Genomic DNA, 23,338 nt, shown 5'->3' on the forward strand with positions numbered 1-23,338 from the left:
CCGTACCACCGCCTGCAGCAGGGGCTTGACTTGTACAACCAGTGAAGGCCTGGGACCCCAGTAGGCTCTCGAGAATCCTCCCTGGGGAGTTGTCCCAGCAGCAGTGTCTCTGTGACTGAATTGCCCAGTGTCCTCTGCTCCCTCTTGTAGCTTGTGTCCCCACAAGCCCCCAGCCCCACCCCACCTTGCTGCAAGAAAGGAAGAATAAGTGTTGATATTATATGATCCATGATGGTTTGGGTGACAAGGAGTCAATGTGTCCCTAGGTGGACTCATTGTGGCCTGAGCAATGCTGGGCCTTGTCCTGTCCGTGGGGCACTGACGTCGATGAATTAGTCTTTCCAAGTCAGAAGCCACTTCTCCCAAGGAGTGTGGTGGCCGGCGCCGATCCACAGCCCTGCCTGCAAGGCTGTGCCAGCCGGGCTGGACGCCACCTGAAGCAGGCCTCAGAGGGGCAGAGGAGGGAGGGGACACGATGGGCCTTGTCACCGTGTCCCTAAAGTCAAATTACAATGCTTCCTCCACGTTGGGCATCCCTGGCCTCTCTGTGTCCTTTCTGCTCCTAATCACAGCCTCTAAGGGGGCCCCTCAGCCAGCAAACCTGGGCCAGCCCTTAATCATCTGTTCCAACAGTGGGGCTGCTGTGTGGCCTGGAGAGTCTAAAATGCCAATCATCTAAACTCCCTACCACGTCTTCTTTGCACTGCAGTTACTCGGTTTTCAGTTCATGTCTGGACACTGGCCGCCTTGGTGTTGACAAAGCTCAGAACGTAGCCACTCTTTGCAGAAGATGACAGCTGCCATCTCTGCTCCCAGAACTCCCACTCCTGCTTTGCAGTCTATACTGGGGTGCGGCCGCCTCAGGGGTAGTGGAGAGGAAGACAATGTGCCATGGGTTATTAGTTGACAAATGGACTTTCACTATTGCTTCATTGAGGCTCCAAGCTGAGGACAGTGGGTGACAAGTTCCTGCACGTTGTGGAGACAGAGGCATGAGCTGGATATTTCCCCGATGTATCCCTGGAGCACAATTCTTCTTTCCCCTGGTCCTGCCAGGCTGACTTCTACAGGCAGCATCAACTGGCATCCTTTGACTTGGGGTTTGAGGCTGAACCCAGCCAATGGGAGGCACCTGTGGGAGATTTGAGGGCAGAAGGAGAGAGGTCACGGTATTTGTTCCTCTGGTTCCTCTCTGCTTGGTCATGCTTTGTTTGAGAGTGGTTGGATCCTTCTAGTAAAGTCTGTGACACCTGTGTGCCAGCCCTAGATCTTCTAAGGTTCCAAAAGCATCTCCCTCCCATTGTCTATTACACTCAAGATGTTTCTCAGTCCCTTGTAGTTCCCTGAACTCTACCCACATCTTTACAAACAATCTCTTCAATTATCTTCAGTTGCCCCTCTGTTTCCCGCCATGACCTGGCCCAGTAGACATAATGCCAGACATAGCCACAGACTTACCAAGAGAGGGGGGAAAACAGGCTCTGTAGGCCCATCCCATGAGCCACCCTCCTTGCAGAAAGAAGAAGGTCTGAGACTGGGAATTTTGGAAGGGAGCTGGTACTGTGAATTTCCCTTCCTCTGTCTATCCTAAGCCAAGAAAAGGAAGCTTCCAGAAAATCACACATAGAAAAAAGATTTTGTCTACTAGCAGGAAGAGTGGCACTCACCCACCCTTGCTGGATGCTTACACTGTAGAAACTCAGAGATCTGGCTCTAATTCTCCTGGAGTGGAGCTCAGAAAATGACCTGGGAGTTACCTGGGTGCACAGAGTTTGGAGGTACAAGGTTACCTCCTGAAGGCCAGATGGATCATTGCATGTTGGTCTGGCTTGAGCTGTCTTGAAAGGTGCTGCAAAGAACATTGGCTGGAGGAGACCAGGCAGGCTGTGTGGGTACACCCCTGAGTTGCAGGTGATGGGGAGTCATGAGAGATCAGTGGGGAGTCCACCGCTCCTGTCTTGTTTGCCAGAGAATAGCTCAAAGAATGCACAAAATCCACCCACAAGAGACCAAGCTTGCATTTGGACATCAACCAGCTCATTCAGGAGCCAGAGAGCCAACAACAGCTCAAACCAAGTAAAAAGATTGTGTTGTCCCTGTTTTGACTGTGGAGGAGCCAGAGGCAGCACAGTCAAGGAGGAGGAAGAGAAGGGCCAGGAGGAAGAGTAAGCAGCAAGCTGCTTCCTCAAGCCGGGGTCTCAAGCCTGGTACAGGTGGGGCAGGGGAAAGTGGGAAGAACTTTCGATTGGGTAGGAGACTGCAGTTTTTATTTGGGTTGCAGTGGATTTTTTTAAATGAGTAAAAATAGACTGTAACACAGACATTGATTGAAAAGTTATAGGATCATACGGTAGTTCAATTTTTAATTTTTGGAGGAACTGTAAATTCCTCCATAGGAATACTACTTTCCATAGTAGCTATAGCATTTACCACATACAGTGTACAAAGGTTCCCTTTAGTCCACATCCTCACCCAACAGATATGAGGTGATACCTTGTGGTTTTGATTTGTATTTCCCTGATGATGAGTGATGTTGACCATTTTTTCATATACCTACTGGCCATTTGTATGTCTTCGTTGGAAAAATGTCTATTCAGATTCTTTGTTACCTTTTTAATTGGATTATTTGCTTTTTTTTTTTTGCTATTGAGTTGTATAAGTTTGTTATATATCTTGGATATTGCCTTTTCTATATAGTTTGTGACTGTCTCCTCCCATTCCATATGTTGCCTTTTCATTGATTGTTTTCTTTGCTGTGCTGTTTAATGGGGATATATCTGAAGGAAGTAAAATACATCTGAAAGAATTAAAATCAGTATCTTAAAGAGGTATCTGTACACCCATGTTCACTGCGGCACTAATCACAATATCAAGCTATGGAAGCAACCTACATGTCCTTCAGCGGATGGGGCACCTGGGTGACTCAGTTGGCTGAGTGTCCCACTCTTGATGTTCCTCAGGTCTTGATCTTAGGGTCGTGAGCTCAAGCCCCATATTGGGCTCCACAGTGGGCATGGAGTCTACTTTTTAAAAATGTCCTTCAGTGGGTGAATGGAAAAGAAAATGTGAGATATTCATATATATAATATATATCATGGAATATTACTCAGGCATGAGAAAGAAGAAAATTCTACCATTTGTGACAAAATGGATGAATCTGGAAGGCATTATGCTAAATAAAATAAGCCAGAAAGAGAAAGGAAAATATTGTACGGTATCATTTATATATGGAATCTTAAAAAAAAAAATAAAGCCGAGTTCCTAGAAACAGAGAATAGAATGGTGGTTGCTAGGGGCCGGCGGGGAGGAAGACATGGGGTGTTATAGGTCAAAGGGTACAAATTTTCAGTTATAAGAAGAATAAGTGTGGAGGATATAATGTATAGCATGTGACTGTAGCTAATAACATGATATTATATCCTTGGAATTTGCTGAGAGTAGATCTTAGTATTCTTACCACACATGCACCTACATACACGCAAAGAGTTAATTATGTTAACTATGGGAGGTGATGGATGTGTTAATTATCTTGATCTTGGCAATCATTCTATGTGTATGTACACCAAATCTTTTACATTGTGTACTTTAAATATGTACAATTATATTTGTCACAAGAAACAAAAAAGAAAATTTCTAGAATCTGCTTCCTGTGGTGTGGGTGGGTGTGCAGGGAGAGAGGACATTTGAGAGGACAGGTCTGAATGCAACAGAGAGGGGGAAAGGCTATGTCCTGATTTTCCCACCCAGCCCAGTCATTCAACAAATTGGCTTTAAGGTCATTGAAGTCTTTGGGCTTCTGCAGGACTGCAGACTAAATAAGAATAGGAAGGTAGTTATCCAACACAGGACTGAAACAAGTAGAGCAGGTAGTGATGTTAATGCAAAGTTGAAGGGAGAGTGACAGGTCACTACCTGTACCCTAGGTCACACCTGAGGACAAAATGCAGGTGGAATCTGCATTCATCTCCATGGCTTTTACAACCTGTACTGGGCTGGTGCTATGCTGGGCATTACTGGGGGATGTCTGTGCCTGGGACAGAGATGCAGACGTGAATGCCATCCTGGCTTGTAGGAGTTCATGGTCCGGTGGGATATTTCATTAATCTGGTCCTTTATTATTCTATAATTATTCCCTTTGTTTTCCCCAAAGTAGTCAACTCCTGAGAACAGAAGTCACAGCAGACACTCAGTGACACATTTCCTGCACATCTACCATAGGCTAAGCTCTGTACTGGCCACCTGAGCAACCAAAATGTCCTAAGTCACATGACTCAGCCCACGCTGGGCTCATGGCAGTCATGCAATCAAAACTTCAATTTACCTGCATAGATATGAAGGATAGCAAGCAAACCCCTCTAGGCAGAGGTATACAGGGTCTCTTCCAGGTGAGTCCCTGGTTTGCTCTGGTCTGGCTTCATGCACCTTCCTTGATGTCTATTTTCCAAGTATTGCTCAAATTCCTATTCTATACTAGGTATAGGAGAATGTAGCCATGAAGAAAGCCCAATCTGTGTCTTCAAAGAACCTGACATGCAGCAAGAGATGATAAGTAAGCCCGAAGAGCAATCACACGCGAGGCACCTTGTAGAAAGTTGGGCTGCAGGGGAGCGTGGACAGGACAGGGATGGGTTGGACTGGGTCCAGGGAGGCCAGGAGAGGCTTCACATGGAGACAACCCTTAAGCTGAAAAAGTGAAGGAAGGGCAGAGCATTCCAGGCCAAAGGAGCAGCTCAGGGAAATCCCAGAGTGCACTTGAGAAACAGTGGGTGCCAGGAGCTAGGCCAGAGGTACCCCTGGAGCAGTAGGCAAGGCTCACGTGGGGCTTGTCTTACAGCCCATGCTAAGGGGTTTGTATGTCCCTCTTAGGAAACTCCCTGGAAGTTTTAATTTAGGGAGGCACTGGCATCAAATTTGCATGTTGGAAAGAGATCATCTCACGGCCCAGTGGAGCATGGGAGTCAATGAGGGCAGAAAGTAGGAAAACTGGTCAGGAAGCTTGAAGCTGTGGTAACAATCCTATCGAGACATAGGGTGTAGAGGTGAGGCCCAGGGCCAGAACTTTCAGGACAAAGAATTGACCAGAACTGGGGCACCTGGGTGCCTCAGTCAGTTGGACGTCAACTTTCTGCTCAGGTCATGATTCTGGGGTCCTGGAATGGAGCCCTGCGATTCGGGCTTCCCCACTCAGTAGGGAGTGGGGATCTGCTTTTCCCTTCCTCTCTGCCCTTCTCCCCACTTGTGCTCTGTCTCTATCTCTCAAATAAATAAATAAGATCTTAAAAAAAAAAAAAGAATTATCCAGAACTAACAAAAGAGTTAGGAGAAATGGAGAAGAGGCCAAATGGTTTGGCAGAGAGTTCGGGGAAGCCTCATTCCAGCTGGTTCTGATCTGTCCACCCTCCTGGCCAGTCATCGACCCACGGGAAGGCTAGGACCCCGCCCCTGTGCTCAGAGTCAGCCGGGCCCAGGCCCGGCGTCTGTGGCCCACGCAGGCACCCTACAGGACTGCTGCCTGGCCCGGCTCCGTCTCCAGGCCTAGAGGCCACCGCAGCGTTCCACAAAATTGCATTTTCCTCTTTGAAGGCAGCCTTTGCAAACAGAGCATTACTTAATCGAGAAGATATTTAGATCTGTGTATCTCTTGTAAGGTACACGGCTCCCCATGGTGACATCTTAATGGCCAGGGGCATGGAGAGGAAGGTAAATAATCTTTACCTTTGCTGCAGCCTGGGAATTCTCTTCGTTTGTCAGATATGATTAGCTGTTACCCTTCTGGTCTCTGCTTGTTATTCAGGGCCCCGCTTGTCACAGTCACACCCCTTTGGATGCTCACGCCTTGCTTTCTCTCCAGCTCTCTCTCCCTCTGGTGGCACCCTGACTGGCTAGTAATTTATGTATGACAATATGAGACTAATTCGGTTATTATGTCAAAGGGAAATTGAATCTAGGGTTTTAGTGCCGCATCTGGGAGAAATCTTCAAATGAATCTGGAGTGGAGAAAAAAGCCTCTGAGTTCGATTCATCCGCTTGTCACCCTGTCGGCAAGATTAAGTCATTATAGAGGGCTAAGCCAGGGCCAGAAATGCGAAAGGAGAGGAAGGAGATAAAGGGAAAGCAAGCGGAGGGGGTAAGGGAGCCGAGCGCAGGGAAGGGAGGGGAGGAGGCCGAGGCTGGGCCTGGGCCTGGGGCTGCTGGAGCCGAGCCTGGAGGCATCGGGCCTGGGAGGAGGAGGGCTTCCTGCCTCTCTGGGGACTCCCTTATTTACCCACAAAGGCGGTCCTAGCTGTGTGAGAGCCAGGGGACAGATGGACAGGGAGGAGGTTCAGTGGGAGGGCATTTATGCAAACATTAGCTTGTCTCTGCTCTCGGGTGTCTTAAACATTGTCTGAGTTAAAATCTGCCTCTCCTGCCTTCCGGGATTAGAGCGCTGTGCTCCGGGAGGCAAAGCGGGATGGGAGCATTTCTCTTAGGAGCACCTGAGCTCAGGTGAGGGAGCAGGGGTTCCCCGGCCTCCGCACAGTGGCGCGGCCCAGGGGCCGAGGAGCAGGTGTATGCCACGGGCTCGCACGTCTGGGGACCGGGTGCTTGCTCTCAGTCTGGCGAGACAAGGGGAGGTGGATGGGGTGGGTGCCCGGGTGCCTGGGTTGGGATAGTGGGGGAGGAGGATGTCACAATGTGCCTGTGACTTGAATATAAAGGGGTCTGATTCTCAGGAATTATAAGGATGTTTTATAAGGTTGTTCTGCTCTCTGAGACAGATACGCAAACCCTGCTTACATTGGTCCAGTTGTTTTTTTTTTTATTATAAATTAATTTTTATTGGTGTTCAATTTACCAACATACAGAATAACACCCAGTTGTTAATTAGATTTATTTTCTCTGCCATGAACTATTGTCTACTCTTGACCTTGTGGAAATGCTTAGGTTCACGCTCACTGGTGGGTAAGTTTCCTTTCTCTCTCCCATCCTGTGGCTTCTCCACTCTGGGTGAACTTGGGTCTCTAAGTAGGTCCTTCTAGTTGCTGGTCCCTCCTTCCCCACAGGAGAGTCATGGGGGATTTGGCGAAGGGAGCCACCTTCCCACCAAGAACTTGAGTCGCCATGTTGGTTTCCATATTGAGTCGTGGAGATTTCGGTGCCCAGATTTGAGTGTCTCCCTAAACTTCAGATTCTGATTCTCGTAAACCTGGACCACCTACTCACATGGGGAAACTGAATCCCATGGATACCATGATGACAAGTCTCCCCATCACACCCCTAAAGACATCATTCTCGCCTCTTAGACTGTCCGGGCCAGGATTCCCCTGGCCCCAGAAAAGGATTCCAGAAGGTCCTCTTGACCATGCAGCTGCCTCCAGGCAGGATTTCAGGGAGATGACTAGGCCAGAAATGAATCGAGGCTCAATCCTACACTCATCCTTCTCTACCAGCCCTCTTCTCTCCACTTTCCTGGCCTATCCATAGAAAAAACAAATTTTCCCCCAAGAAAAAGGAAGAAGCTCAAATTAAAAAAGAAAGAATTCAAAATAACCCTCAGTTCTTAACTCACGTCAATTTGACTGTTTCTTCCACCACCCACACATCGGCTTCGACCAGACACCCACCTACCAGTACTTATGCAAAAGATATTGGCAGCTTGCTACTAACCCGAGAAACGTCTCAGCTCTCAGGGTGGCTTTGTTACCATCCCTCTCTCGGACCTTTGTATGTCAGGGGACCTTTTTCCATTCTAATGAGGGTCCTGGTGCCCTCAGAAGGACCCTGGGCTGCTGCAATCTTGCACCCTCGCCTCCTGAGCAAGCAAGATGTGTACGCGTCTGTCCCATCTCTGACACCCACCACCACGCTGTTTAATACCAAGCTTCTGTTCATTGGCTGTGTGATCTCAGGGATGGTTATTTATTAATAGATAATTCAGAGCCCTGGACGAGTTCATCACTACAACCCGAGGATCTGAAAGAGGCCAAGGAACAGATGGGTGTTGCTGAGCGTCAGAGGCAGGGTCTGTCTGAGTTCCGGGCCGACCCTACCTTGATAGTGGTGGAGAACAAAACCCTTATAATCCTCGGAGGGAAGCTGTCTCCATCCATATGAAAGCGAGCTGTCCGTGTGGCAGGCCTGCCCAGCACCATGGAGGGGCAGGTATCCCCTTAAATTCATGGACATCGCAGGAGCCCTCAAGTCCACATTCCTGATGAGCTGACTGTTCTGAGAAGGGCAAGTTCTAGGGAAGAGCAGGCTTGTTGCAATCACAACACTCTGTGACCAGTCTGATGGGTCCTGGCAAGGGCTTGTCATTAGGGGGCATTTAGTTCCTTCTGCTTTTGGGCCCAACTACAGATAAAATAGCCTGACAAACTAGTTGGGGGAAAGGAGCTCTCTTCCTTCTAGAGTCTTCTGGGGAAAGAGATGACACGGCTCCCTACCGTCATGCACAATGCTGGCAGGCCCACTCCTGAAATCCTCCCCAAAGCCTCATGCTGCAGATTTAGCCAGAAGAACCAGATGGTCAGAGTAGTCTGAGTAGACAGGTAGGGGGTGGCAATGCCCAGCCAAGGGACCTCCTGCTGACTCCCCCCACCACCCCTGCCTCCCACCCCGGCTGCTCACTAGCTCTGCTCCCGGAATGTCCCTGACAGGAGACCGAAACCAACACCCAAGCCACCTGTCAGTGTAGACACTCCTGAGTCCATGCAGGTCCTTGGAGAGTTCTTTCAGGCCACAGGGCAAGAGGGCCAAACATGGCATTTCTGTAGAGCCTAGAAGAACACACACATGTCCTTCCCACTGTTGCTGGGATGGGGCCACCAGTCTCAAGGACCAGTCAGGGCTGGTGAACCAGTAGGACCAGTGGGAGATAGAGTTCTAGGAGCAGAGCCCAAGCTGGGCAGCAAAAGCTAAAGAAACAAAACGAGAGGCACCGGGAAGAGACCCGGTAGAGAGACTATGGGTCTGTAATAAGCACTGGAGTCCAGGGTTGCTGGCTGTGGGACACAATTCTAGGACAGAACCTCGGACCCAAGACCTCTGCACCCTCCCTGCCTGCTTTTGGAGGCTGGGTTGAGGCTGGCGGGTGACGCTGGGCCTGCAGGTGAAAGCAAGGACTTTCAGCAGAGGGAGAAGGGGCTCGGAGGGGGTAGCGAGGAGCCACACAGGCCGTTTCTGAGGAGGACCAGCGCCCAGCTGAAGAAAACCCCAAATAAACCAAGGCTGGATTTAGGGATGAACTGGTTTACATCTTCTTAGTGGCTCATTCTCTCTAGTTTTACTTTCCTTAGGAATGTATTTAATTTTTAATTTTATGAGTAATATATGAATACATTCTTGTAAAAATTCATAGAATACAAGTGAAGCAAAAAGTCCTCATTAACTTCCTTGCTTCCTCCCCCCTCTTTGAAAGAAATCCCCATTTTTTAGGTCACCCTTCAGATAGGTGGGTAAGGCAGGTAGATAATCGAGACAGGGAGACAGATAAGTGGGTGTTTATGTGGCTTGCCTTTTTCACTTGACCATTTCCTTGCTGGCATTTCCATGCCAGTGAAGAGGCCCACTCCATTCACTTCACTGTTGCGGGGTGTTCCATCAGTAAGTGGTGCCAACATTTAACTGGAAACTTGTTGATGGATATTTGCTTTGCTGCTGTTGTCCTCTTATTGTTTACAATAAGCATCCTTTTACATGACTATGGTGGAGTTTAAGATGGGTTTAGGAGTGACCAGTGGGGACAGGAGGCCTTCCAGTTGCTTGGGGGGCCAGGGGATGTGAGGAAACCAGGCTGGGATTGAAACAGGCCCCTGAGCACTCTCCAGACCACTCCTATGCCTTGGACACCTTCTCAGAGTGGCTGCTCCCAATGGGGCCTGGGTGGCTCATGGGGTTCGGTCCCATTGCTGTCCCTCAGTGGCCACCTGGAGACCCAGACTATAGCTAATGCAAGTGACCATGACTGTCTTGTAAGACACCTGTCAACCTGTAGCCCAGCCTGCTCTGGGTGGGTTAGAGCTCGAGCCAGACCCTGGCAGGAGAGCCCAAGAATCATCCTCTCACTGCACTGATTTCCGACAGCCTGGCTCTTTCTCAGGGAGGATCCCAAACTGTATTCCTGCAGCAGCCCCAGCTGAGGGACAGGTGCTATTTTGAGCTGTTTTCAGGAGTTGGTTAATGCAGGGATGAGTGGGAAGGAAGGTACAAGGAGGGGCCTCTCTGGATGCAGGGCTGACGTCACAGGTGAGTTTACAGAGACGTGGTTTCCTGTGTGGTTTGGGAACAGTTTCTCCCCTGGTCATGTGTCTCTGGGACAGTCGGGGAGGAGGTGACTTCTTTGTTCTCAAAGCTCTCATGCAGACTCGGGTCACCTTGACTTTTGGTCTTGGTGTGCCATCTTAGCCAAAGGCAGGTGAAAGACACAGGCAGCTGGCCTGGGGGGCCCAGAGAAGAGCAGTGAAGGGCAGGGTGTCTCCTCGTTTGAGTGCTATGAAAAGAAATCTGCTGCAATCTCTCTTCTTTCTTCTGCACCCCCCCCCATCTACTTGCAGATTAATGGACCACCTCCTAGATCTCGTCTTTCTCCTGCCCCCCTCCATCTACTTGCCGATTAATGGACCACCTCCTATCGCCAAGGCCTAAGGCAGGATGCTGTCCATGCTGCTGGCTGACCTTAGAGAAGGAGGTCACAGTACCTGGTAAGAGCAAGGGCTCTAGAGTCCGGCATCAACTGAGTTTATATCTTGCCTCGAAATCTTGATACCTTACCTCTCTGTGCCTTGATTTTTCCATCTGGAAGATGGGTACAATTATTAACATACTTCTCTCCAGAGGGCTATGGTCCAGGCTTGGTGAGAAGGAGCAAATATATCAGTGAGCACAGTGCCTGGCAGATGGCAAATGCATAAGCGCTGACAGTCAGGATGGCTGTTTATTACATTGTGTTGTAATGCTCTCTTTAGCTTTCTGTTTCTTCCACCAGATTTTGAGTCCTTTCCAGAGATCAGTCATCTTCCTTGTCTCCTTAACACAGGTCCTCAAAATAGGTTTAAGGAAAGGAAGTGCAGTAGGGGAAACATGGCCTCACTTTCTCCCACTGAGGGTCTATTTCCCTGCTCCCGATACGGGCGGGCCATGTGACCTGCTTTGACCAGTAGAATCCAGCAGAAGTGATGCCACCTGACCTCCAAGTCAGACCTTACTTGCAGCTTCTACGCCTTGGCTCTTGCTGCCCTGTGGCTACCGTGTAAGGAAGCCTCCTTGAGGGTGTGAAGCAGGTGGGGACAGAGGCCAGGCCACCATCCCAACCATCCTTGCCATTTTGCTCGCCGCCAGGCATGTGAGCGAGGTACCTGGAAGAAGCCTGGCCCCCAGCCATGCCTCTGATGGCAGCCTCAAAGGTGAGCCCCAGTGAGACCAGAAGAAGCCCAGCTCAAACCACAGAATCATAAGCAAATAGAGGGTTGCCATTTTAAGCCACTGAGTACCGGGATGGTGTTTTATTTATTATTTATTTATTTATTTATTTATTTTAATGTAGCAATAGATAAATGATACAGGAAGCTTGTGGCAAAGCCTTCCTAGAGTTTATAAGCAATGAGAGGAAAAGCTAGGTAGGCATAGTCAGAATGGACCACAGAATTTCAGAAGGTAGAGTTGCCCAGGGTCAGGGAAAACAGTGTGGGTCCCGTGGGCAGAGGCTGTACCTGGGAACATGCTTCCAGAGAGCTGAGAGGCTCCCCAATACTGAGTTGGGACCCTGTGGTCACTAATGAGGCTGATGGGGAAAAGGAAGGCAGTGTGTAGGCAACACCCCGGTGCAGGAGGAGCTCTGTGGTGAGCTCAGGCTGTGAGTGGGTGGGGCATGTCCAAGACTGAGGGCGGTGGGGAGGGAGGAGGGTCCACATCCCAGGCAACCAAGAGCCATGGAAGGGTACCAGCGACACCACAGTCCCAGGTGGGCTGGGAACACCAGGGACAGTTAAAGATTTTTGAAGTCCATTACAAGTGAACGAGGTCCATTCTTTAGGGAGGATATTATAACACTGAGAGACGCCCAAGTGAAACAACATTCCCACCCTGCTTGTTTCCTACCTAGGAAAACATTCAGCGCCCCAGTTGCAGGAGGCATTATAGAGGCAACGGGCCCCTGGAGCAGTGAGTGGCGCCCCCACACTCCTTCCCGGGGAACTGCACTCAACCTCAGCCTCCAGCCACCATAGTTTTGGACTGTGTGCGCATCAGTGCTTCATCTCGATTTCTTTTGTGCATCCGTTAGTGAGATGTGTCCTAAGGTATGAGAAAAGCCTAAGGGAGGTTATTTTTTGGGTCTGGGAACACCTACACACTTTTCTACATCAATGGATGGTAACGGCTTCTTTGCTTTGCACCACTTTGACTTACAAAAGTTTTCATAGGATTGCTGCTTTCCAATAGCAGGGGAAACCTGTATTTTGCTTGGGATTTTTATTCCCCGGCCAATGTGTGTTTCATCCCAGTGCTGGGGAAAAGTTTCACAGCAGGATGGACATATCATCATCCTTTCGGGGTGGTCGATCCACTACCATCAGAATGCACCTGGACACTCTCATCTAGAGAAGATTCCTGCCTACAGACTTCTCTCACCCGGCCTCAATCATCAGTTTCTAAGGTTGGGGACTGGTGACATCTATTTATTTGGCCAACACATACATACCACTTACTGGTACTGTTCTAAACGATTTATATACATACCTCTCCTTTAATCATCGTAACGATTCCACGTGGGAGATCCTCTTGTTACTTCTATTTTAGAGATAAGAAAGCGGAGGCCTGGAGAGACTGAGTCACGGAAAGTGACAGAGCCCAGATTTGAGCATGGGCAATCTGGCTCCTGAATCCACCATGCTGTGAATCACCATGCCATGCAACCACTTGTAGATTTTAAACACTCTCCATAGGTATCCCCCCTGCACACTTACATTTGCAAACCACTGCTCTAAAGGATCCTGGGACTAGAAGAGGCAAATGGTACCCCCATTTACTTTAGAAAGGGAGATGGGGGAAGATCTTAGAGACTGTCATCCTCGGTAAAACTCTAGCATTGGTTTTTAAATAATAGATGGTTTATTTGGACACTAAGGGAAATGGTGAACACCAGGAACCAACATGGGCTTGTGAAGCAGGGCCAAGCCAAAATCATCTCATTTATTTCTCAAGAGCATGGCTGGACTAGAGGATCGTAATGTAGTGAACATATTCCGACATCCATTCCACCCCCAGATGACTGGTTCAGTTTGAGGCAGACCTAAAAGAACTGAGCCAAGGAGACACGAAGACAGACTTGCTCAGAGCTTTGGAGAAGAGAATCCAGTTTGTCTCTCCCTGGATAGGAGCAAAGTGTGTGCTCCAATTATTCTGGCCACCACCTTTTGAGTGTGAGGGTAATCGAACTTAAGAAGCTAATGCTGTGTGTATCTTCCATAAACGGTGTTGGGAAAACTGGACAATAGCATGCAAAAGAATGAAACTGGACCACGTTCTTACACCATACACAAAAAATAACTCTGAATGGATTAAAGACCTAAACATGAGACTTGAAACCATAGAAAATCCTAGAAGATAACACAGGCAAATAACCACTTTGGCATCATCTGTAGCAACTTCTTTCTAGATATGTCTCCTTGAGGCGAGGGAACCAAAAGCAAAAATAAGCTTATCAAAGCTTACTTTCACTATATCAAAGTGAAAAGCTTCTGCACAGCAAAGGAAACAATCAACGAAACTAAAAGATAACCTACTGAATGGGAGAAGATATTTGTAAATGACATATCTGATAATGGATTAGTAAACAAAATATATAAAGAACATATAAGAGTCAACACCTCAAAACCAAATGATCCAATTAGAAAATGGGCAGAAGCCATGAATAGCCATTTTCCAAAAAAAGACATGCAGATGGCCAATAGACACATGAGAAGGTGCTCGACATCACTCATCATCATGGAAACACAAATCAAAACTACAAGGAGACTGTCAGGTTGGCTAAAAGCAAAAACACAAGAAACAACAGGTGTTGGCAAGGATGTGGAGAAAAAGGAACCCTCTCACACTGTTGGTAGGAATGCAAACTGGTGCAGCCACTCTGGAAAACAGTATGGAGGTTCCTCAAAAAGTTAAAAATAGAACAACCCTATGATCCAGCAGTCGCACTACTAGGTATTTACCCAAAGGATACAAAAATACCAATTTGAAGGGATACATGCACCCCTATGTTTATAGCAGCAGTATCTGCAATAGCCAACTTACAGAAACAGCTCAAGGGTCTATCAATTAATGAATGAATCAAGAAGATATGGTATGCATGTATATGTCTAACTGATGGTTATCAGAAAGGAGTGGGGTGTAGGGAAGGGTGAATTAGGAGATGGAGATTTAGGAGCGCACTTGTCGTGATGAGCACCAGGTGATATATGGAAGTGCTGAAACTTAATGAGACTAATATTACACTGTATGTTAATTAGCTGGAATTTAAATTAAAACAAACAAAACCAAAACAAGCAAAAAAAAAAAAAAAGATAAAGCTGTGGACAGCAAATAAAATGGATAGAATCTGAGCCTCTGGGAGACGTCATCAAGCTACCGAAGCAACCAGTCCCAAAGCTGCATCCATCTCTGGGCTTATGGTTACATAAGACCAACAGTCTCCTTGCTGTTTAAACCGATTTGATTTAGGGGTTTCTATAACCTGCAGGGGAAAAAATATCCTAACTGATATAAGAGGAAGGAATGTCTTACATACGAAACACTTCAATTTTAGAAAGTTATTGACCACAGTTTTCATCCTTATGGCAAAATGAAGAAACAAGGGCTAAACGATATAATCAAGAAGATTCACAACCAGGAGATCTAAAGTTGACAGAGGCCAGGTATAACAAGGCAGGTGGTACCTTTAAAGACAGCCAGGTGCACACTCAGAAAGATTGTGTATCTGTGCCTTTAAAAGGAGCCCCCCGCATCTTCTGGAATTCATTTGGACATTGCCTAAAATGACTCATTTGCGTCTGCAGATTCCTAAGCTTGGTGCATGCCTCAGACTAACTTTGGTGTACGCTCCCCTGAGCTCTTGGCGTTTCCAGACCTGATGCCACGACCTGGCACCCTTGCCTCCTGGACAGGTGTGATTTTTTGGCATTTCTCCCTTGCCCTCACCCTTTTCTCCCAGATTGGAATTGACTTTTTGTCCTCTACTTTTCCCAAAAAGACCCCTGACATACCTCTAGTCTTAGTCCAAATACAAAGCTGTAACTGGCATTTGACATTGGAACTGGAGTTATGCTTCACAGATGAATGTCACCGGGTAGGCGGTCTCTAGTAAATGGTACGAGACACAGACCTTGAATCTTGGCCCGGCTCAGACCAACCACTCGGCATAGAAACTCAGTTTACCCAGTTTGCAAACACCTCCAAGCTGCAAAGCTAAAGTATCACCTGACAAACTCTACTTCAAAACGATCTTAAACATAGCTGGAATAATAAGTTGAAAGCGTTTTTTGTTTGTTTTGTTTTTTAAAAATCTCAACTACAGAAGTAGCTTGTAGTAGTTTTTGTGAAGTCAAATGAGCTAACTAAAGTCAAATAAAAACCCGCAGTTTGTTTAAAACTGTCAATGATGTGATGTTGCTGCCCAAAAGGCCAGTTGCATTTTAGGGATGCACCCTCCAAGTAAGGTGTCCCGATGATGGAGGTGATATGCCACTGAAAACAGAATTCTTTTAGGGGTCTGTTTTTGGAAAAGGGCATCCAGAGTGCATCGGAGGACAGAGAAGGAGGAGGTACAGCGGGGCAGGAGGGAGCCTCTGCAAAGCTCCAGCTCAGGTCTGGGGTCAGTTACAGGAAAGCAGAGTTTGGTTCATCCTGAGCAACAATTTCCTACACAATATAACTTAAAGCAAGTTGTTAGTGTGACCCTGACAGGACAAAGACTATGGAGTCACATGGCCCTAGATTCAAACCCCAGCTCTGCACCACCCTAGATGCATCACCACGGACAAGCCAGTTTTTATGAGGCTCGGTCTAAGCTCCCATTAAATGGCGATAAGAATGCCTACCTCGCTGGCTCATCGGCTGCAGCCCACCTCGCGTGTTTAGCATAGCACCAGCACACACAGCACTCGATACACGGTAGTTCTTCTTTTTTTATTATTATTTTATTTTTTTTTTTTATGGTAGTTCTTCTTAATCACAACAGTCAGATGGGGTTCCAAGTCGGGTAATAGGTTCTCTATCACTGCAGTGTTAAGCAGAGGCTATATGTCAACACGTCAGAATGTTAGAGAGGATTTTTATGTTCTAGGTTGGAGGTTGAAATAGCTGATTTGTAAGGCCCCTTTGAACTATAATTCTGTGATTTTAAGTCATTATGAGAGCCCCGACTTCTGGTTGGGTCAGGGACAGTAATCTATTAGTGGGATGGAAATCCACTGGTGGCCCCAGGGTAGAGAAGTTTCACTGTGTGAATTACTGTTCAAATATGTCATGTGTGTGCCCATGCATATCCATGCGGGTGTGCAGATACGCAGTATCCGTGAGCATCGGAGCATTTGTACACACGGGAGTGTGTGTTTGCGTGTTTGCATGGAACTGAGCACTGCCCCAGATGACACCCACGTATTGCATGTGAAAGCACCCTCCCTGATGGCATAATAAAAGTAGATTCCGCTGTGACCCGGGTGCATGTCCATCTCAGCTCCTCTGCCAAACCTACTCGCAGGAGACGCATCGCTCTTTTGATTTCTGGGATGTTTGTACTTGCAGGGGAAGCTTATCAATAAGGGCTGTAGCACCATCGATTCTTTCCGACCACTGAGGGTCAGCCCTGGGAGCTGGGATCTGATAGCTTGGGGTTGGTACCCTGGGCTATCCCTTCTGAAAACCGTCTTCAAGCACCTGGGCTTTGGTTTCGGCCTCATTGATTCCCTCTCTAGACTTTTTAGACTTTCCCTTCAGCCCTATTGATTCCCTCTCTAGACTTTTCTCCCTTTAAAAAGCTTTTCCCGATCCCATCTGAGGCACCCTGTACAATCTGCTATCTTAGCTCCTCCTTCCTAGAGGAAAACCTTTTGATAGACAAGTCATTGCTGGTGGTTAGTGCCCGAGGAGACCCACATTTACCCACGGGGTCACTTGCTCACTGAGTACCAGTGCACGTCGGGACTGTACCTACTACCACCAGCAGCATAAGGGCTTACCACTCACCAGGAAAGTCAGAGGTAAACAACCCCATAAGCAAAAAACTGTTTCAGCCACAGCTCAGAGGCCAGATTAGGGAATAGGGAGGAAGAAGGCAATCCCACATCCCCTAGGAGTTCCAAGCAGCTCTGCCTCCGTGAGGATGAAGGTAGGACTCCTGGTCCTGGGGTAACTCGAGTGTGGCCAAAATACCTTGGAAAATGAGGTGTTCCTGGGATACTGCCCATGCTCCCATGTGGGTAAGTGTCCGATAAAAATGAATGGTTTGCAGAAAGCTTCTGCAATCTTCTCTCAGGTGATATCTCATAGCCAAAAATTAGCACTGTTTGCAGACTTGAGGCCCAAGGCTCAGGGTGGTGGTGTGACCTGCCCATCACCAGGTAGGATGAGCCAGGACTTCACACCAAGTCCTTGAATTCCACATCCCATGTCCTTTCCAGCACATCTGCTGTCTCCAGGAAGCTGCCAGGGGATGGGCCCTGGCTGTGGCTGGTGCACCCCATGCTGTGGGATTTCTCTCTTCCACTGTCCCCCGCCCAGGCTCTCTCACATATGGCTGGTAACTGGCTTGAGGGCCCTTGGGTGGTATTTTGCTTGGCCACATCTTGTGCTTGTTGGCACCAGGCACTACCTCTGGGGAACTACTTCAGCTTAACCTATTCACTGGCTTCCCGTCCCAGCTCCTGTCACAGCCGGGTTCCCTTTGGAATGCCACCTGGAGGAGTAGGGACTGCTGGGCAGGCGGGCCATGCAGCAGGGCGGCCGCTCCCCACAGCAAGCCAAGGGGCTGAGTGCATGTGGACAAGCCCAGGAAGCCTCTCTCTGTTTCTGCATAATTTGGCCCTGCCGCCATGGGGTCCTTTATAGACTCTCTCCTGAGTTATTCCCTATTTATTGTTGTTATTACTATTGATCCAGCCTCTAAATAGCGGAGACCCCAAGGCTCAATTGAAACCAGTAGTCACATCGATAATTCCCTTATTTGTAATATTGTCACTTCTGAGACTCTTTGGATGCCTCTCGATATCCTGGAGAGGTGAAGGAACTGGAGAAGACGATTTCTCTGCGGGAAACTGAGGCACAGAACAGGCCCCAGTCTTCTGATGCTTGGCTTCCTTGCTCAGCAACTGGTAGTCTGTCTCCCCTCCTGCTATGGGGTGTTCTGAGATGGGTTGAGATTCTCAGCTCCATCGAAGATTCCCCAGCGCCCCCCACGAGGGCGAGGTGCCCTTAACAGAGTGTAGGTCCTCTGTACCTGTCTCTATCCCCCCAGGCCCTGGTGGCCCTCAGCCCTGCCTCCCCACCTTGTGCTCCAGCCTCAAAGGGGCTACAGCAAAGAGCTTTCCTGTTTTCCTCCACTCCAGCCCCCCAGATATTGAGAGCTGCTTTGTGAAAGCCGCAAGAATCTTTTTTGTAAATAGGGTGGGGGGGGATGTTGGGGGTGGATGTAACATCACAGATGCTTGCCTTTTCCATTCTGAGAATATTGGCAGGAGAAGAGGAGTTAAGGTGGTACGTGGGTACCCGAGTTTCCTTATATGCACAGAACAATGTGTCTTCCGGTGGGGGCATGATAACTTCTTTCAGCAGCCAGTGGGGAGCGGTTCTCTTCCCCCGGGGTCCATGGGCTGGCAAACAGTGCTGCCACCCCACCCTCCTGTTGGGAGGTTGAAGCTGCTGGCGCATGTGGGCGATGCTCAGGCCCGGTTATTCAGCTTCTGAGGTGTCTCTAGTAGCAGCAGCCACTACAGCCTCCGTGGAGGTCAACCACCACCAAGTACGGGCCTCTTCTCTAACGTACTACCTTGCTCTTCCTTGGCCCTGTTTGTTGGGGCTCTCAGGGTGTCTGTGCCCCTTTCCAGCTGCGATGTCCTTCCCCGCACCCCCATTCCAACCTCAGGCCACGGGGACCTCACCTGTTGGCAGAAGCCAGCATGAGTCAAGCCCCCCATTTGCAATCTTCCGGGCTCATAAAACTTGCCACTCGGTGCAAGATGGGGCGGTTCATCCCCTATTTCATCTCTGGGGGAGCGCAGGCACCGATGCTGCTGATGGATGGGAAGTTTAGAAAACGAAGTCTTGGAAATCGATAGAAGAATATACAAGCTATGTATCATGTGAGCGCCTCTTGTCTGCTCTGCAGTAAATCAAAAGTAATGAATGGCAGGCTTCTGCAACCCAGGACCCCTGCCTCTCCCTGAGGGGGGGTTGGCTGCGGGGTTGGGTTTTCATAGTCTGAGCACATATTTTCTACTTCAATAGGCCTAAAAATAAGGGCTTTTACTGATTTTTTTCCCCCTTTTATTATCTCTGCCCCCACCTCAGGCCCTTTCCTCTGTAATTTCCACTGTGCAGGCGCTCGGCGTCCCTCGTAGAGGAGCGATGTATTGCAAGATAAGCGGCCTCGGTGGCTCCGCGAACGGACGGCTCATCCCCAGGGCTGTGTTACTGCGATATTAGCAACCTCTGATCCTGCTGCAGTCGGGACACCTCAGCGTCTCCAAGATGATTATCTCTCAGCTTCCTCAGACACGAGGATGCGGGCAGCACTGGGCGAAGGAGCCACTTGAAGGAGATGCTCGAGGGGCTGGAGGAAAGGGGGGGCAGCTGGAGGGCCTGGGGCCCTACCTGGCCTGAGACACCTGTGGGCCAGGTGGGGTCCAGGCCTCTGGCTCGCCATCAGCAGTTCCCTCCCTCCACACACCAGCCTCCCTCTGCCTCTTCTTTGAACATGCCCTTCCCTCTTTTGCTAACTGAACCCCCTCTCTGTGGCTTCTTCCTGCAGCCCCCCCTCAACCAACCTTGACACATAGGGGGTTGTTCTCTGTCCCTCCATCCTGGAGGCCGAAGAGGGTCCCCCTGGCTCCTCGAGGTTCAGTTCTCTGCCAAAATCCATCCCTCCTCCTGAGAAACACCCAGATCTGAATCTCGGGCCAAAGACTCTACCACTTTGAATTTATGATCCCTCAACTCAAGTGGGTGTTGGCTGATGGCTGGCACCATTCATCATTTCTCTGGTCCATTCATTCTCCCATTCACCCTTCCTCTCTCCTTAAACCTCCAGCACCACCGCCCCCCCCCCCCCCCGCCGGCATCTTCGTCTCCACTCTGGACTCTGGTGATGTGGAATAACCTTGCTATCTACTCACGGGAGAAGTGGGAAGGGATTGAAGACAACCACATACTCTCCCGCCTACAACTACCCTCCCACCACCGCTGTTTTCATTTTTTTTTTTCATTTTTTAAATTTTTCCCACTGCTGTTTTCAAATTACGGGCCTCACTCCTCTGTGCCGTGGATGGCCAACCCCCCATCCAGCTTGTGCTCCAGCCCCCACAAGGTCATCACCTGAGCACCTGTCCCTGCCCTACCCTACCCTACATGGCTAGCTTCTCACTCGCTCCAGGGCCACTCCTATCAACCTGCAAACCTGCTGTTATTTCTCCCACATGGAAAGAAAAGAACAAAAAAGAAAAGAGGAGAGGCACTCTGTGCCCAGCTTCCTCCTCCAGCTGACAGCTACACTCCTTGAAAGAGCTGTCCACCTTCACGCCTCTGATTCTTTTCCTCGGTGCTCCTTTAAGCATTCAGAGGCTAGTCCTGCCAGCTTGCTCGTCAAGGCCACTCTTACCTTCCAGAAAGCTGCATTCACCCGCGAGCTCCCAATCCCCACTCTACTTGACCCATCAGCAGTGTCTGGCAGTATTGATCACTCCCTGCTTGTTCAAATACTCTCTTCACAAGAGTCCAGGACCCCACACACTCCTGGTTTTCCTCTTTCATCGCTGGCTCCCCCATCTCCTCTGCTGGCTTCCCTTCATCTTGACATTGGGGGCGCCCAGCACTCAGCCCATGTGCCGCTTCTTTTTTTCCTCTCTGCACACACAGCCTCTTGGTAATCTCATCCAGATACATGGCTTAAAATTGCCTTTATATGCAGTCTATATGGTGGCAACTCTAAATTTATGTCTCCTCTGAACTCTGAAGCTTGCCCTGGACAGGTCGGCCTAAGCCCATCGGTGACTCTTGCTGCCTGAAGGATAAAACCCCAAAGCCTGAATGGGGCATAAAGGCTCCTATAGGCTTTGCCCCACTCCCTATATTTCCCATCCTTAATTCCTGGTCTGGCTGTGCCCTGTGCTTTGTGACACTCTGATTCTGTGGACACGCCACACTTTCACTCACTCGGGCTTTTGCACACTGTTGTGCCCACCCAGAGCCCCAATGATGCTCCTTCTCCTCCTTTGCTTGTCCAATTCCTACTCCTACTGGGGTGCTCTTCCTGCCAAGCCCTCCAAGGTGAGGGTAGATGTCCCTCCTAATGCTCACACAGCATCCCAGACTCTGGACTCTGGTGATGTGGAAACAAACAAAAGCGCACCCTCATCAGGCTAACCCTCTTTGATTACTTCTCTGTGATCCACTGCTGAACACAATCCTAACCCAAACACACCCCCAGCCCTGGCTGTGTTCCTGGCACCTGGGAGACGTGATGGTGTGGTGTGGGACCAGAAGGATCCACCATTCTCCAAACCCACACTGTGCTGTCTGGCCTTTCCCTGGACTGTCCCCCTCTCAGCCCCTCTTCTACCCCCATTTTCACCTATTGGAAAGAAGTTTGTTTTTCACATCCCAGCAGGAATGGCTTCTCTCTCTCTCTCTCGCTCTCTCTCTCTCTCTCTTTCTTTTAAGATTTATTTATTCATGAGAGACACAGAGAGAGAGAGAGAGAGGCAGAGACATAGGCAGAGGGAGGAGCAGGCTCCCTGCAAGGAGCCCAACGTGAGACTCGATCCCAGGACCCTAGAATCATGACCTGAGCCAAAGGCAGACGCTCAACCACTGAGCCACCCAGGTACCCCAGGAATGCCTTCTCTTTAAGTTTGTGCTGATCCCCTCCATCCTCTGTGCTCCCAGATTTATTAATGTTTATCACCCACCTGCTGGTTCAACCCCTATGATAGATAGGCATTGTGACTACTCATGGCTGATTCTGAACTTAGAAGGCTCTGAGGAGTGAGTGGTTATGTTTATTTACCCCCTACGTCCCCCACCCTATACTGAGCCGAAACCCCTGCCTTGCACATCACACATCATCCGAGTGTTCTTTGGATCATGGGTGTGGCCATTCAGTGACTCAACCCACCTTCTCAGGGAAATCCTTCCTGACCACGGCACCCACTTCCCGCATGGCTTTTTCAGTGACTAGTTTCTGTTGCCTAGAAATACACTGAAAGCCCAAGTTTGGCAGGAAGCACATCCAATTCTATGTCTGTTCTCTTTTCCCCATTCCCCAGGTATTTACTGCCAGTGTTTCCTAGGTGGTGGGGGATAAAGCGTGCTCAGACTGAGGCCGAAGCTGATGATTGCTGCTGGTGGTGTGGGCACAGAGCCTACCCCCCTCTCTGTCTGAAGGCCTTCCAGACCCATCAGATGGTTTTCAGAGCCTTGATTCTTCAGACCCCATGCAGAGATTCCAGAAGCACTCTGGGGCCTGGCTTCTATTTCTCAAAGCAGACTTCCTATAGCTCATGCCGGTTCTTGGTGGCACAGTTTGTTTCAACCCACCACATGCCTCCAATTTGTCCTCGGGTCTATCTTCTCTCCACTGCTTCCTCTGGGGCCCTACTTTTCTCAGAGGATTCTAGGTATGAGGGAGCTTCCCACTGGGGGGTAGAGGGGGTGGATTAATTCTAAGAATCTCTCTAGGGGCCTCCCTGAAAGTATAATTTAAGACAAACTGAAACCCCCAGAACCTCATCTTTTAGAGCCCAGAGGCAGGAGAGAGTCCCCAGGACCAGAAGTGTTTAGCCAATGAATCTAAGGAAGAATCTGTGCCATCAATTCTTGGAAATATAAGCCCATAGACTGATTGAGCAGAGGATGTAAGAGATCATTTGGTTCCGGAGTCCAAAATCAGGTGTCACAGGGACCAGAAAGGGGATGTGAATGAGAAAATGCAGGGTTCTGATGATAAATGACAGCTGACACCCGCCTTCAGTGTTGGAGATTGTCTTTGCCTGGCTTCCCCCAGAAAGCAGAGCCTGAGGCAAAGGCTTCTGTGGCATGATTTTATCAGGGAGTGTGAGCATGAGCAGCAAGGGGAGCGAGGCAGGGAAGGATG

This window comes from Nyctereutes procyonoides, unplaced genomic scaffold (assembly GCF_905146905.1).
Source record: "Nyctereutes procyonoides isolate TBG_1078 unplaced genomic scaffold, NYPRO_anot_genome, whole genome shotgun sequence".
NCBI lineage: Eukaryota > Metazoa > Chordata > Mammalia > Carnivora > Canidae > Nyctereutes > Nyctereutes procyonoides.